At 40.8% G+C, this 17226-nt stretch overlaps 1 protein-coding gene across 20 annotated transcripts in view; it reads left to right on the top strand.

The window, feature by feature from the left end:
* LPP (LIM domain containing preferred translocation partner in lipoma) overlaps positions 1-17226 on the top strand; it is a 655109-nt gene that overhangs the window by 82765 nt on the left and 555118 nt on the right. The window contains exon 1 of one of the 20 annotated variants that reach the window (XM_070509226.1): positions 1102-1392. The exons of 18 other annotated variants lie outside the window; for them this stretch is intronic. The gene's annotated coding sequence lies outside the window, so the exon portion shown is untranslated. Of the gene's footprint in view, positions 1-1101; positions 1393-17226 lie in introns of those variants that run through there. One more of the 20 variants, XM_070509232.1, reaches the window with a different exon arrangement.

Genomic DNA, 17226 nt, shown 5'->3' with positions numbered 1-17226 from the left:
GCTGGAGATAAGAAGGGCAAGAATGTTTCAGGCTTTGAGAAAGCATTTGCAAGGGCCCTGAGGCCAAAGCGAGCTTGGTACATTCCAGAAAAGTGAGAAGGCCAGTGTGGCTGGAGTGGAGTGACCCAGGTGAAGAGTGTAGGAGAGGAGGTCACTCAACGCTCATAAAAATAGTTGCAACAACAAAGATTTGTTAAGCACACGTTGAAGATGCTCAGGAAAAAAAAAATTGCCTTCATGATTTAAAGAATCCACAGAAATCTAACAAAAGGATGACAAAAGGTATTTCTGGTTTTTGGTTTAAGATATGGGGCAGTGGATGGGGAGCTGGGACAGGAGCTGTGGGCAGCTCAGAACAAGTCCAGTTGCGCAGGGTGCTGGTTTCTCTCCTATCTGTTGCCCTTCATAACTGAGGACTCTCCTTGCCCTTGCTCTGCTCCTGTGACAGTCACACCTGCAGGGCGGCTGGGGCCCTGGGGGCAGATGGGCAATTGCATGCCTAATCACCCATTCAGGCACCCACTTATTTGTTTTCCACATGCAAATATGGGTTTTTTGCAGATGGATTTAATATATTTGTTGCTTCCCCATTTTATTTAAAACAAAACAAAACGACCAACCATGTCAGTTGAGGGCAACAAATAGAAACATGAGTATTACAGTCTTTGCTGTTCGTGCCGATGACACGGCTGAGAGGGATCCTAGGCAAATCAGTCTTTTCTGCGCTCGATTTTATTTTTACTTTATATTACCCCCTTCTTACTATCATTATTGGTTAAAAAAAAGGTTTTAAAGAAGGATGTGGTATTATTTTCTTTAAATCATTTTCTCAATATTTCAGGCTCCATATTTTTACCGTGTGGTTTCCACTTTCACCGTTTTAGTTTCTGAACTTTTGGCCCATTGTAGAAAAGAAAAAAAAGGGCATCATGGAATCTCCAAGGCCTTGGCAGGTGGTACCTGCAACTTCTTTAGCCTGGAACTAAACAAATAAACAAACACAAATTAGAACTATGTGCCCCTATTGATACGCTATTATTATTTATTGTGCAAGATCATGCAAAAAGTCACTTCCATTTATCTGGGAGCCTGTAGGTAAACGCCAGTGCCAGATGGAGGGTTTCGGTGGGTGTTTGCTTTGTTTCCAATGACATCTCAGAGCTCTAGAGGAGGATGTCAGAATTGGTAGACACTGTGGCATTTATTTTATCTCAAATGCCTCCCTTTACAGTTAGGGAACCTGAGGCCCAGAAAGGTAAAATGACTTGTTCAAGGTCTCAGAGATTAAGAGGTAGAGATTGGACTTGAGCAGCTGGAACCCTGGCAGATGGCTGCCTCTGTGGCTTGGGGTGATGAAGACATTGCTGAAACCAAAGAGGATCTCATCGCAAGGTGAGGTCTGTGTGTCAGTGGTGTCTGTGTGTCTCATTTTTCTCTCGTAAACGAATTTAAAAGTCTTTCTGGTGTCAAATCTTAAGCAGAGAAGCAATGATGAGGAATATGGGTAGGAATTGCTGGTTGCTTGTGTAACAAGGTTGTAGACTGGATTAGAGTGAGTGTTTGGGGTGAGAGTGTGTGTGTGTGCAGGAGACAGAGAAGGTGAAGGGGAGACAAACTAAAGGGGGAGAGGGCAGACCACTTGGCAGAAGGGACTTCATAATTAGGTGCAGAATTTGAGCCAGAAGGAAGTCTAATGCTAACTGAATTTGCTTGCTTTATTTTGGAGAAAAGGAAACTGATGTTCAGAGTGTTTGAAGTCCTTTCCCCAAATTGTCCAACTTTAATTGAGTAGTTAGAATAGCAAACCAGCAAAATCCTTCGATAGAAACTTATTTGGAAAAGTACAAATCATCACTATTAAATTGTATTTACTGGTCAGCCTATGTGGTTGCTCATGTGAGATGAAGCGTCTGCCTTCTTTGGGGTTCTTGGCTCAGACGTGGTTTTGTCAGAGGGAGACGTCAAGGGCTGTGAGAGCTTGCGAGCACAGGCTTTCTCTGTCCTAGCAGACACGACAGACACATAATCAGACAGGAGATGAACACTTAGGTAACTGGCTTCACCAAATGCTAGCTTACAAATGATCCTCTGAAAAAGTTAGGTTTGGAGATCAAGGCCTGTTAAGTTAACATTTTGTGGATCTGTTATATGTTTTTTTTTTAAACTTTAAAAACAAAATATTTATTTATTTATTCATTTTGAGGAAGATTAGCCCTGAGCTAACTACTGCCAATCCTCCTCTTTTCACTGAGGAAGACTGGCCCTGAGCTAACATCCATGCCCGTCTTCCTCTACTTTATATGTGGGACGCCTACCACAGCATGGTGTGCCAAGCAGTGCCATGTCCGCACCCGGGATCCGAACAGGTGAACCCTGGGCTGCCGAAGCCGAATGTTCGAACTTCGTTGCAGAGCCACCGGGCTGGCCCCTGTTATATGTTCTTAAATGTTCTTTCACTTTTAAACGTAAAACATTAAGATGCTGAATTATGGGGGATGTTTGCAAAGTCCAAGGGTTATTTTTGGAGGTAGCCTGAGAACAGGAAGGTCCATGTGTATGAAATGGGCAAACTTTTGTCAGAAACATATTGGGAGAGGGTTACCATTCTGTGTAGTGGCTGCAAGAATGATAAATGGTCCCGGAGACAGCCTTGATGCTGCATGCCTCGGGGAGCAGAGAGTGGTGAGTGAGGACAGGATTATTATAGCGTGAATTCAACCTGCTGTGTCTGCTCTCTGTGCAGGGGGCCTCGCTGCCGCTGTTTGCCCTAAAGTACATGCTGTCCGTTTCTCCTGGTGATACAGCATGGCTTGATATAAATGCTTCCCATGGTGTGCTGGACAATCCCAGACACCAGTGGCAGCCTCTGTGTCTGTGTCAGACACAGCATGTTAGGGGTTTGTGTCTACGTACTTGTTTGCTGTGATTTTTTTTCTCCTCCCCTCCCATCCTCACCCACCTCCCCCTTTGACCAAAAAATCATCTGAAGTATTTGAAGGTTCATTTATGTTGATTTGTTTCTATTTTGTAACTAATTCGTTTCCTGTTCATATCTGTAATTAATTCCCTTTGTGCAAGACTACATTATAATATACTTGAGTTCTTTTTAGCTCTATGATTTCTTTTCTTTTTTCTTTTACTTAAAGAAAATATTATTCTTGTCTCCTCGGACCTCCAGCTTTCTCATCTAGGCAGACGATCTATTTTTGAAGAATCTTTAGGGAGTTATTGACTTTGTTAGAACTACTACTGTGGAAGCAAGTCAGATGACAGAATCCCACATTTAACTTGCTTTTTTTTTTTTTTTTTTTTTTTAAAGATTTTATTTTTTCCTTTTTCTCCCCAAAGCCCCCCGGTACATAGTTGTGTATTCTTCGTTGTGGGTTCCTCTAGTTGTGGCATGTGGGACGCTGCCTCAGCGTGGTCTGACGAGCAGTGCCATGTCCGCGCCCAGGATTCGAACCGACGAAACACTGGGCTGCCTGCAGCGGAGCGCGCGAACTTAACCACTCGGCCACGGGGCCAGCCCCTTAACTTGCTTTTCTAGAAACAATTTATTATGCGTTTAGCTTCAAGGAAGTAGCAGTGTTGAATAGGGCATTCTGAAAATAAGAAAAACACGCCAAACGAGTTGCTGATTTCCAGCTAGGCACGTGGAAAAAAGGTTTTTATTTCAGTGACATCTCTGCTCGTTGGAAAACTCTGGGCCGGTGGATTTCATGATCCTGAGATTGTGAGTGCTCTCGAGTTACAGTGAGAGATGAGGGTAAGCCGCACGGTGGAGGCTGCTGCCCTAGTGGGCTCAGGGGTGTTATGAACACATGCTATCCTTTGGCACTAAGACACAGCATTTCTTCCAGTTGGGTAATATTGAAGGACCAGCTCCATCAGATCCCCAAATGTGTCGAGCATGTAAAGAATGCAGAACTTTTAGAGAGTCAACTGAACATGGGTTAAGTTTTAACATGGCCAATGGCCAAACTTGGTGATTCCTACTGGATTTCTTCAACACATTTCTTGCTTATATACACAGCCCTATTTCTTAGCCGTTCTTGCCCAATCCTAACACTTTTTTGGAGGCGTCTCTGTTTAATTCTTCTTGCATTCAGGTCTCTAGGGTGTTATTAAAAATAACGCTCTCAATAAGAGGCTAGGAGAGCTGAGCTCAGCCGACCCCAGCTCTGCCACAACCACCTGTGGAACTATTCGCAAACATTTTCATTTATTCAACCAATATTTAAATGAGCCCTTTTTACACATGAGGTCCCAGAGATACAAAAGTGTAGAAGACACGGTTCTTACCTTCGCTGCTTACAGTCAGGGGTAGACAGCTAACTACGCAAATAGATCACAACGTGACTTCTCCTTTCTGGGTCTCCCTTTTACATATGTACGAGCTGGAACTGGGCTAGATGATGGCCAGGGTCCCTTCTGATGCCAATATGCAATCATTCGTACAAAATTCGTTAAATATCCAAAAATCACTTACCTAACTGAAAATTGGCCAACATTTCCCCTTTCTCCCGGGTTTGTAGGGGGTGATGTTGAAGATGAATGAGGCAATATCTAAAAAATGCTTTAATAAGCAAGTTGGAGAAAGATTTGATATAAGTTTGAGGTATTATTATGGGAAAAATGAAAACAAGGGCCGATGTTTTTAGAAAGAGAACAGATGGTTCCTTTGTTTAGAATTTGAGTATAAAGGAGAGAGAAAAAGAGATATTTGCCATATTGTTTAGGCCCCGATGTGAGTGACTTTAAAATGCCAAAACAATCTGGTTAGGAAAGTCCCATGGATTCAAAATAGCTCCTACACTGATCAAACTATAATTAATGTAACAAAAAAATGACAGTAAGAAGAATCCTAATAAGAAATGCCACGGTGACAATTGACACAACCTTACAAAAACTCCTATTTTGACGTCAACTCTAGAAACTTAATTTTTTCTGTCTTCAGGAGTTATACCACACAGCGGAACAAATTAGTGGGAACGGATTTAAAACTGTGTTTCTTTCTAAAGTCATCCCGCCTCCCGAGTTATTTCAGTTTTCCGTGACTCATAAAGGAAATCTTCAGGATTCACAAGAAATTGGCAGTCCTCTGCCACCTTTGCTGTTGGATACTGATAGAAAAATGGTGCGAGTCGGGGCAGGTTAAATAGAGAGCACACCTCAAAGGACGGGGGCAGTGTTGCAGAAGGCTGGATCTGGGAAGGACCTTTGAGAAGCTTGTGAGAGAAGAGTTGTGAGATGGTTTGTTTCTCTCTCTTCCTTTATCCCTTAATTTCCTATCATCTGTCTCCGCCATGCATTGTCTATTAATGTATCCCTTGGCACCATCCTTTCCTCCTGGTGCCTATCACTCTTGTGGGCTGTGTGACTGAAGTCATAGGCCACCAAGCTGGGAGCATTTAGTAAAACGTGCTTGATCCTTAGTTCAGGTGCTGTCTCATCTGTGATGTGATTGGGCAGAGAGATCTCAGTCTCGCCGGGTCTCAGTTTCCCCACTGTGGAGAAAGGAGGTTAACCAGAATGTTCATTCTGACTAAGCTGAGTTCAGGTCCCTATCTTATATAGAGCTGTAGGAATGCTGGGAATGGCTTTCATTTGGGACTGTTTATGTACGAGCATGTCTCCTTAAGACAACAATAACAAAAGGTCCACATTGCTGAGATGGGAACTTCTCAACCACAATCTGAGCCTCTTGCTGAAATGGTTCCTCACCCCCTGCTAGCCTGGGATGGCCATGTGGCCTAGCTGGGGGTGACCAACTCTTTTACAGATCCAGAGGAGGCTGGTGGGCTTGGGAAGGAGCACCATCTGGTCGTCTGCAGTTCTGCATTCTGATCCTACTTTTGCTGCTCGCCATGTGCCACTTTCTCTAAAGTTTCTCCCAGCTCTGACCCACTGGCTGGTTTGTGAGTCATCGAAGCAATTAGAAGACTTTCTGCCCTGCCTTCAAGGCTCAGGCTTTGCTCAGAATACTCCTAGGGGTCCTCTCATGGTGTGTGGCATGTATTCGAGTCAGAAGTACAATCATTAGTTGTAGAGGTGCCCTTCCCATGTCGTCCCTGATAACCAACCCCCTCCCTTCCCAGGAGCCGCTTCTCCTAAAGCTCCTGGTGCACACACCTCTCCTTCGCCCTCAGCATACTGCGTGGTGCTTACTTGGTATTGTGCTGTCTTCTGCCCTGGACTGTGAACTCAGCCGTGTCCTGCTCATTTCTGAAGCCTCAGCATGTCCTTCGATACCTGATGTATAGTAAATTTTCAATCAATGTCAGTTGAATGAATGCCTAGTGGATGGATTCTTCTGTATTTCCTCACCAGATCATGAGTTCCTTGAGGGCATGGACCGTGTCTAATGAGTTTCTTTCTTCCACCGAGTGTCCAGCCCAGGGCTTTGAATGCAGTATGCGAGCAACTGCTGTTTGTTGAATTGCGTGAGGAGAGGGGGAGATGGATCTGGAGCAGGGAAGGCACATTTAGGTGTAAATTGTTTAGCTTGATCACATTCAGTATCTTGGAAAACTGGGCTGACAGAGGTCATAGAGCATTTGTGGGTCTCTGATTGAGCCCAATGGGGTGGGGGTCAGTGCTCCTCCTGATTTCCTCCCTGTCTGTCACGCTGGGCCCCCTTGAAACTATTGGTTTCTCATCCGGGGTCTGTTGCTGGTGTTAATTTTTTTCCTCTTTTTTTACGCTCATCACTCAAGGCTTGAATTAGGGTAAATTGTTTGCATAATTCTGCCTCTTTTGATTTTAAACAGGTTGTGGGCAGGGATGGTGTTTTCTCATAATTGTGTTCCCCCCGGGTTCTGGCACAGAGCTGTCCACAGAGGAAATGCTCGGTAAAGGTTTGTGGACTTGAATTTCATTCCACCACCAGCTTGTGTAATAATGCTACCCGTACAATGAAGATTGCAAAGTTTACTTAATAATCAAATAACAGAGCACATTTCCTTCTCCAGCCTCTGTATTTTTTATACATCAGAATAACGTTGCTTTTGGGTGTGCCCTGATTTAAAATAATCTGATAATGGTAAATTCATTGTGCCACCCATACTGTTCTTCTTGGTCCATGGAATCTTAATTTATTAGGAAAACAAAATCATTGCCGTTTCTTGGCTGAAATTGTTGAAATATATATTCAAAGTTTTCCATTTTATTTTTTGGCTGGTACTATAAAATAGTGTGACATGATGTGAGCATTTTCTAGTGGAGAAACGACTAGAATATCCCTGGGATGTTTTATCTGCTTCTTAATTGTTTAGTCATTTGAGCAAGTTTTTTTTATCCCTTGTTATTTCTTTTTCTCTAAAATGAGGTTATTGAACAAGATGATCTCCACAACTTTTTTTTTTCATTAACATTAAATCCATGAAACATGAGGGTTTCAGCAACAGACAGATATTTCCGGGCATCTGTTTCATTTTCTGCCCTTGAGGTGGGAATGGTGACCCATCAATCCATGCAATCAACTCAGTAACTTTAAGAAGCCTCTGGAAAGCAGACACCTGCAATTCATTGCGTGAATTTGTTTGTGATTAGCACCCCGTGCCCCTTTTCATATCCCAAGCCCAGATTTTGGTATTTATTTATAGAGAATTCTTCCCCTCTTCTACTAAATATCTTGCTGAAAGTTACTAATCCATTGAGCAACTTAATTTATTGATATCTAAGGGTTTTCTTTCATTTTACAGCCTCAGATGAGAGCTTATCGGGTCACAGCCTCCTTTGCTAGAGGTGAGTGAACCATGGCCCAGAGAGGCGACCGTGGTTGTCCCAAGTCACCCAGGTGAACTAGAACGGGAACTATATTCAGTGTATATTTAAAGGCTCAACAGGAAAGTCTCTGACCTTCAGAAGTCAGAGAGGTGAGTCAGTGTGGAGACCTGAGTGTGACTGAGCTGAAATCCCTTGAGCTTTCTGAGCCTCACTTGACCTGTCTGTGAAATGGGGCACCGACCTCTTTTCTGCACGAAGGCAGGAAGCTCTTCCTACCCTGGGATCTATGATTCTGTGAGCGAGTACAATCCACACCCAAGGTACTGGTTGCCAGGTACTTTGATAAGGAGAAAAAGGTTGAGGCTATTTTTAGAGCCTTGAACTCTGTCTAGATGAGTTGAGCAATAGCAAAATAATATCTTTGAAAAGTTAGGGAATAGTTTTATATATTATTTAAGGAAGTTGATAAAAACTGATATTCACATATGCAAAGTACTTTAAAATTTATTAATACTTTTTTCTATAGACTGGTGAAATTGGTTTGTCATTTTTGCCGCTTTGTGGGAATAAAATGATGCTATCAGTGTCACTCTTAAGGACAGTGTAAAGCAGCAGATGGTTGAAGCTTTTCCTAGAGCTGAGGAGCTGCAAAGGAGCATAGAATCTTCTAGTCCAGCGGTTTGCAAACTTGACCATCTATAAAAATCTCCAGAGGAGCTTTAAAAAAATGCTCTGTCCCTAAGTGGCTCACCTCAGTCACAATGTCTGTGGGTGGGGCCTGAGCTCCAGGCTTATTTTCAAGCTCCTGGGAGAACCATTGATCTGATCTTTGATCTGCATCTTTGATGGTATCTTGGTTAACATCTAACTCCGTGGGCTGCCCTTCTGGGCTGGTCTCCTCCCTGACACCTAAGCGAAAACTGCTGGATGACAAGAAATGCAAACTCAACTGAAAAGGCTCCTAAGTTCTGTGGGGCCATGAAGCAAATGTGTAAAGGGAGAGAAGGAGTTAACATTTTTTCACATCGAGATGTGCCTTCTTTTTCTGCTTCTAAGAACGTTTAAAAATGATAGCAAGGAATATATTTCATTGCTTTAATTATTCAAGGTCTTTTTAAAGTATGTGCAATAAAATACCATTCAAGCTAACTGACCTTTTTATTTTAGTGCTTTTTGGAAGGGAACAATACCTAGTATTCAGCTGCAGTATAATTTTTAATTTTATATATATATAGTCAGTCAGCAGAACCTGTTTTGCAATCAGAGGGCTGAGAGTTTTGCTGCCTTCCCAGATATTTTACCTGTTTCTGTTAAATATCAAATTCCATTTGGTTGATGGTTCTTGACCTCATAATGTCTAACTTTCATATCTTCTTTTTTTAATTCTCCAAACGTATCCAGGAAGGAAACTTCAAGGCCTGATTCACTAATGTTTCCTTCTGCTGGAAGTTCAGGTGTGTAGTGGAAGGCAGCACATGTGACCTGTTCCATGTTTTGACCAGAAGAGTGCTCTCTGTCCCACGCCACCCCCATCCATTTGGTAAATCTTAACCTCAAAGGCCACTGCGGATAGATTTTTAAAAATTGATGCTAGCTATTACCTGTTTAGATATAGCTCATCTTCCAGCTCTAAACTTGCTCTTTCTAGAAGGGATGTAGCACTCGGATGGCATATGTGGTGAACTGGAATTTCAGAGGCTTGAATTGACCTACAAATCTTGTAATTGTAGCCTTGGTTACATATCCACTGTGGCCTTGGACATCTTAGGTGTTCTTCACCCCTAGGAGTTTTAGAAGAAGAAATTATAGAATTTTTTTCTATGTTAAGAAATTAAAATATACAAATTTTTTTTTTGTATCTGTGAAATATATGTACACATAAATGTTACAGGGAATGAAGTAGCTTGGGCTTCATTTATTTATTATTTTTAAATCCTATTAGAAAATAGAGCTGATTCTTAGTTATGTTTTTCCCCTTCTCTTTCTCAATGGTTATTTTTTTCTTTAATTTTTTACTGTAAATGATTTCAAATTCATTAAAAAGTTTTAAGAATGAGAATAGTTGTCCAAATAATATCCATATGCTTTTATCCAGATTCAATTATTGCTAATATGTTATCCCATTTGCATTCTCCCCCCTGTGTGTATATATACATATAATATATTAATATTATATAAGATATATATTTTTTCCTAAAGTATTTGAGAATAAGTTGGATATATCATGGCCCCTAACCCCTAAATAGAATCTGGATTTCTTAAGATTAAGGGGAGTTTTTTCATATTCACAATATAGTTATCAGCTTTAGTACACTTAACACTGATTCAATACTTAATCTACCCTCTGTACTCCTGTTTTGTCAGTTTACCCAGTTCAGTTCTTGATAGCGTCTTTCCCCTCAGTAGAGAATCCATGCTAGGATCAAGTAGTACATTTAGTTGTCATGTCTCTTTAGTCTCTTTTAATCTGGAACATTTACAGAGTCTTTATCTTTCATGGCGTTAACATTTTTAAAGAATACAGTGCTCCTTCGGTGGCCCAGGTTCATGGGTTCAGATCCTGGGCACAGACATATAACACTCATCAGCCATGCTGCGGTGGTGGCCCACATAACATATAAAGTGGAGGAAGATTGGTACAGATGTTAGCTCAGGGCTAATCTTCCTCAGCAAAATAAAATAAAATAAAATATAAATATAAATAAAATAAAATAAAATAAAGAAATATATATATATATAAATATATATAATATTCCTCATTGTCTTAGTCAATTGTTTCTTCATGTTTAGATTCAGTTATGCGTTCTCCGTTAGAATACTGCATCGGTGATGTTGTGTCCTCTTCAGGTATTACATCCGGAGGCTCATGTTGTTGATCTTGATCACCTGGTCAAGGTGTTGTCCAATTTCTCCACTATATAGTTACTAACTTTTCCTTTGCAAATATTAAGCAATCCAAGAGGAGATACTTTACTCCTTCTCCTCATCACCATTTTCCCCTAAATTCTTACCTACATCAATCTTTACTATGATGGTTGTGAAATGTGATTTCCCATCTGTAGCACTTCCTTCATGCTTATCATTCAGTATTCTGCATTCTACTCTAGGCCAGAGTCCCTCCCTTCTCTCTTCTCTCTTTGTGTTCATGAGATAATGACCTGACAAAGAAAAGAACTGAGAGTGGTTTCTAGCAAAGAGTTAGAGACTATTAAGGAGATTGGGAACCAGCTTTAATGGGCACCAACTACATACTAAGTACTACACTCAGTAGGCACTTTATAAATATTACACTGCTTTGTGAGCACAAAGGAATCTGTGAGGTAGGCACTATTCCTCCCATTTTTTTTCACTTATGGAAATCAGTTTAAAAAATGATTAAATGACTGGTAAGATTATGCAACTAATACGTAATAGTCTTCCTACTCCAAATTCCAATTTACCATGTTGCCTTCACCTAATTAAAACTATTCCCTACTATGGATGTTCAATAAAAATTAAATAATTAATAAGAAACATGTCCCCATCTTTGTTGTGGTTGTTATCACTTATTTACCTGCTAGAATAAAAAGATGTTCTCGTTTCCTCTTGTATCTTCTCTGCTGGAGCCCTGAAATCAACATTTCTTTGATATGTCCTGGTTCTTTTTAGTGGGAAATGGTATTAGGGATCAATATTTGAGTGCTAAATGTGCTTGTTGCTGCTCTGGTGCCTTTGCTCATAGCCTTTCAATGGCCAGAGCCAGGAAATTTTACACATGAAAGTATATGGCATGCATATATATGTAACACACCTGCATATATGCATACCTGTGACTATATGGATGGGTCTACATGTATGGGTACACAAGTAATAATCATGATTTTTTTGCCCATGCTGCTACACAAAACAAACCTGCTATAAAGAGTTTGGGATTTGCTTGTAATGCCCCTTCTCTAACTTTAACTCTGTCCAAGACTGACGGCATATTGTCAAGTGCTGTGCTCAGGAATTACCTGGATGGTTCTTTTTTTCTTTATGAACCCTCCCCCAACCCCCCAGTGTCATTCCGTTGTTCATTTTAAATATATCTGGATTCCATTGTTTCAGTTTGCTTTTAGTTTTCCTCCTTCCTACCCTTACCTTGTTGATTTAATTTTTTTTGAATATGTAAAATATTACCATATGCTTCCAGATGTCAACTCTATACAAAAAGCTATGCTCAGAGAAGTGCCCCTCCCCCCAATATTCCTTCCACCCCATGACTCCCTGCATCTCTTGTAGGTAACTAACCTCATTGTTTTCTTGGTTATCCTTCTTGAGTTTCTTTGTTTTGTTTTTTGGTGAGGAAGATTGTTCCTAAGCTAAGATCCTTGCCAATCTTCCTCTATTTTGTATATGGGATGCCACCACAGCATGGCTTGGTAAGCAGTGTGTAGATCCACACCTGGGATCCAAGCTCGCGAACCCTGGGCAGCTGAAGTAGAGCATGTGAACTTGACCACTACACCACTGGGCCACCCCTCTGTGTTTCTTTTTAAACCTGATATATGTATGTTTTCCTAGTTCGTCTTCTTTCTTACACAAAAGGTAACGTGTTATATATATATATTTGCACTCTCCTTTTTAAAAAAATTTCTTCTTCTTTCTTTTTATGTCTTCCCTCTTCCCTTCCCTCCCTCCTTCCTTCATTCCCTTCCTTCCTTTTCTCTGTCTATCTGTCTGTCTCTTATTTAACCAACTGATTTCCTATACTTGGACAGTTGACTAGTTTTCTTCAGTGAATACTGTTCTGCATATTTATTTTCATATCATTGGAGGTATATCTGCAGGCTGTATTCCTAAAAGTGGGAATGCTGGGTCAAGGCTCAGTGTCTTGTAAGGTAGTGCCAAATTCCTCTCTATGGGGCTGTCCATTCCGCATTCTCAAACGCAGAGAGTTATTATCAAACTTTTGAATTTTTGCCAATCTGATGGTGAGAAATGATATCTCAGTTTAGTTTTAATTTGTATATCCTGTTATGAATGAAGCTGAGCATTTTTTTATGTGTTTAAAGACTATATTTGTTAATTTTATAAATTCCATTTTTGTGAATTGTCTTTTCCTGTGTTTTGCCCATTTTTTCTCTGTTGGATTTTTGGTCTTTTTTTCCTCAAAAAAGTCTTTGGATGTTAGCCCTTCATCTATGAAATATATTACAGATTTTTTCCAATTCATTGTCTTTTGACTTTGTTTACAGTGTTTTTTCTTTTTTATTATTGTGGAAAATGTTTTATGTTTATATAGACAGATTTTATGATCTTTTATTGCTTCTGGACTTTGATCTTAGTTAGAAAGCATTTTATAACACCCGTCTTCACTCACGTTATCTTCCAGTATCTGTGTAGTTTCATTTTTCACATTTAGATCTCTGATTCATTTGCAGTCTATTCTTGTGTATGATGTGATGAATGGATCTAATTTTATCTTTTTTCCAAATGGCTATCTAGTGTCCCAGTACCATTTAGTAGGAAAACTCTTTGCTTCTGTAATTTGAGGTTGGTGGTTACTTTTTAACTTACACCGTGACTAGATGTGAAGGAGGATGAATGATGGTGAACAGCAGAGCAGGCTGATCAGAGGAAAATGAGGTTCTGGCTAGATAATGACTAAGACCAAGTTTGAACCTAAATCTCCTGACTGTCAGCCCAGAACTCTGTCTCTTTGCAAGTCAACCTCTCTGATCCATTTCTCCTGTCCATAAATTGATGAACATATTTAACAGGAAAAGTGCTTAAAAGAAAAGAGAGATTTAGGCATTATCTGGCCTTTCCCTCTTAATATCTGTAACCCTTCCTCCTCCCTGAAATAGATCATGAGAACTTGGCTGTATACATTTTTGTGAGCACCTGTGACTCTGTTTCTGCTGTCTCTAGCACCTGGGCACATGTTGATTACACACTGTGCTCTCTTCTGCCAACTGCTGGGGTTTCAGTGATGTCATAGCTACACTGTGTGAGAAGTAGACTTTGGAGGTTTTGGGGTTAGGGGGTGCCTAGCTTTCCAGGTCCTTAATTCTCTGGCAAGTTGGGAAGAATTCCAAATAAATAAGTTTTCATACCTTTAAAACTTAAAAATGTATTAGTTTTTATAGAAAGCATCATAAACGTTCCCATCTCTTTTAAAGGAACTCATTTGATGATAATTTAATATTGATGGCACAACCGTTACTGTGTATTTTGCAAGCTAAGTTTTGCTAAATGTTAGTCTTCTCTGAGCTGTTGATAGATATCCCATGAAAAGGGGGATTTTTGTGGTCAAACATGTTTAGGAAATGCCAACTTAAGCAAATTTAGCCATGTTTCTTTGCTGTAGGACTTTTCTGAGCTCTTAGTATGAATTTTTCAAATTTATTTGATCAGGAACAAAAGTCCGCTCCCCACTCCTACATCCATTGATAGCTTTGGTACTCTGATCTGCAAGGTCCACTTTATTAGTGTTGCAATATTATATCATATAGTATCAGGATTCTGCATCTGCATTTTGGTTTTATAGCTTCCTCCTAAATTCTTCTAAAGTTAAGCTCTGTGAAGGCAGGAACTGTGCCTGTTTTATTCATTACCGTGATACGAACACCTACCCCAGTACCTGGCATTTGGTAGGTTCTCCTGAAGTGTTTCTGAGCTTGAAGTTGCCAGATCTCACTTAGCTTGTTGCAGTGTTCCTGGTTTGGTTCCCCTTCCAAATGTATGTTTTTAACAGCAGTTTCTTCCATTTCAGTCTAAAAAATTAGATAAACATATTTGCAGAGAATTATGTGTATAACTCCCTGGCTTGTCTAGAGGTATAAAGCTTAATCATGAATGATTATTAAATAAATGATTGAATCGTTGCTGCTTGTCACCCAGGAATAGGCACATAGAATTGAGCCCGGGGGGAAGCAGCTAGTTCAGAAGCTCAGCCTGCAGTTGGGAGCTCTGCCTTACTGCTTTCAGTTTAGGAGTCACACTGGAAATCACTGTTGGTTTTCTCCATCCCTTGCATCTTCTATGTTTGAATAGCTTTTCTGATCAGGAGACACTCTGTTGTGCTCCAGTTTCAGCCTCTCTGAGAGATCACTGACTATCTCCTGGAGCTTGTCCATTCTTCCCTGCACCCACTCTCATCCCAACGGGAACCCACATTTTAGGTTAGTCTTAGCCATGCATGTGTGCTCAGGCATGCACATGCGCGTGCGCACACATACACACACGGATCTTCTGAGTAGGGACTGGGTGTCAGATGTCTAGGTTTAATACAGGAGCTCGTTGGGAGCTCAGAATTCTGAGTCTATTAGTTTCTTTTTCTTTTATTCCCAATTCCTATCTCTAGAATGCTACTATATTTTATTTCCAACATTTTATTGGTGCTCTTTTTGAATATACAAGTAATTAATTTTTGTTGTAGAAAATTTGGAAAACATAAAGTATAAGAAAAAAAGATCTAGATTGCCTGTGATCCTATTACTCCAAAATACATTCTAGTGAATAATAATGTTCTATCGTGTGTGTGTGTGTGTGTGTGTGTGTGTATACATTGCAGACTGCTGTTCTGGGACTTGCTTTTTAAACTAGTCCTTTATTGTTAAATAGGTTCTTTACTTTTAACATTAACATTAATATTTATAATATTTACCTATTGCAACATTCAACAGTTAACCTTTACTTAGTGCCTGCAAGGAACATCATTGTGCTGCCTGAGTCAATGATTGTATCTTAATTCACCTTTGTACTTCCAGGGTCTTGCTCAGGGCCATCTGTGCACATGGTTTTTGCTCAAGAAATGCCTGATGAATTTAAGTTACTAGACATTAAATTAGATCTGCGCGTTTGTTCTCATGAAGTTCAATTCTACAAATGATATATTCCAAAACTACGAAAGAAGGTGAGAGCCAAAACAAATGGAGCTGCCCTTGTAAGGGCGGGAAGAGTTCAGTAAGATTCTACAATTCACTCGGTATCGCCCTTGGGGATTTAGAAGTGTCTGCCAGTTACAACATAGGGCCTCACCTGATTGTGTGCATCTTGTCCTCATCATTTTAGACCTGGAACTCCCCACCCCCTTTTTTAAAATAGCAAGTCAGGCTTTCAGTGGTGGGATGGGGAGGAAATTGGCTTGCATTAGTCAGATGCATAAGGCAGCCCAGGATCAACTCAATGCCACTTTCCTATATGCCTCGGAGCAAGAGCTCTGCATTAATTGGTTTGCCGGTGTCTGTGCTCTGCTTTGGATGCTGTGGAAATGGAACTTGTTGTCAGAGGCATTGCCTGGTGAAGGAAGAATCAGAGCAAAGGGTCTGAAGGATCTAAAGGAGAATATTCCCTGTTCCACAGGCATCTTCCTCTTTGGGGCACCAACAACCTCATGTCCACCAGACGCAGTGGATAGAATTCCTTCAACGCTTCTCAGGTGAAAGATGTGGCACGTGTAGCTGAATAATCAAAAATCACCCAGGGCAGCTGTTACAGAAGGATTGTCACCTTCCTGCAGTGTCATCTCCTAACAAGACTTCTAATAGAAACTGATACCTAAATATTTAGACCCTGTGAGGCCTTGTCTTTCTCAGCCATACTCACTAGTCACATCACAGTGTCACTCTTCTCTGAGCAGTGCTAGATAAACACAGATAAATTCTCACGTCCTGATTTACTCCTGCCTCATGCCAGGGAAGTTATCAAATGTTGGAGTGGCTTACTTAAGTATTATTCCGGTCATGGATTCTTGGGAAAGTATCCTCTGCGTTGATGGAGGTATGGAAAGCATCGTGGTTGCTTCAGAAACAAGGTTCTGAATGATTTTGTAGGGCAAGGTACTTCTCTAGTTGGCTGAGCTCATCTACTGTGTGTGGATTCTCAATGTGGAAGGAGGAAAGAGGATGGGGAATGCCGTGTCCACAGCTGACGACTGTGCTGAGTGATTTTGCTGGATGCCTCATACAGTCTTTCCCACACCCACTCAAAACATAGATGCTACTCCATTTTATAGAGGAGGAAGCTGAGGCTCAAAGAACTTATGTTACTCTCCCAGGTCACCGAGGTAGTCGTCATAGAACTGAGTCTCAAAACTAGCTCTGAAAAACCATGAAATTGTGGCCTCTCCTGTACACCCTGCCACCTGACATGTGATTCCAGAGCATCACTCTTTCTCTCATCTTCTTCTTGGATTCTGGGCATGCAGCCTCCATTTGGGGCTTGAATGTCCTATTTTGTGAAGCCTTTCCTGAACCTTGTCTCCCATAACACATGCTTCCTATATAGACCTCTAGGAACACTGTAATGGTTAATTGTGTACTTATTTGTCTCCACTGCTGGACTGTGAGTTCTTCTAGAGGTTTTACTTAGCATAATGTCTGATTCGTGGCAGGCTTTTGATGTATATGTATTGAACATGCCAGTTTTTGTCCCACGTTGTGTTTCCATGCTAAGACACTGAAAAACTAGATGTGCTGTCTTGGAATTAGGCGACTCAATTCCCTTTAAGGACGCACTGACTTTCTGTTTTGC

This window comes from Equus asinus, chromosome 5 (assembly GCF_041296235.1).
Source record: "Equus asinus isolate D_3611 breed Donkey chromosome 5, EquAss-T2T_v2, whole genome shotgun sequence".
In the NCBI taxonomy this organism is placed as follows: Eukaryota; Metazoa; Chordata; class Mammalia; order Perissodactyla; family Equidae; genus Equus; species Equus asinus.
The sequence above is the reverse complement of the archived record's forward strand: the minus strand, read 5'-3'. Positions and strand labels throughout refer to the sequence as shown.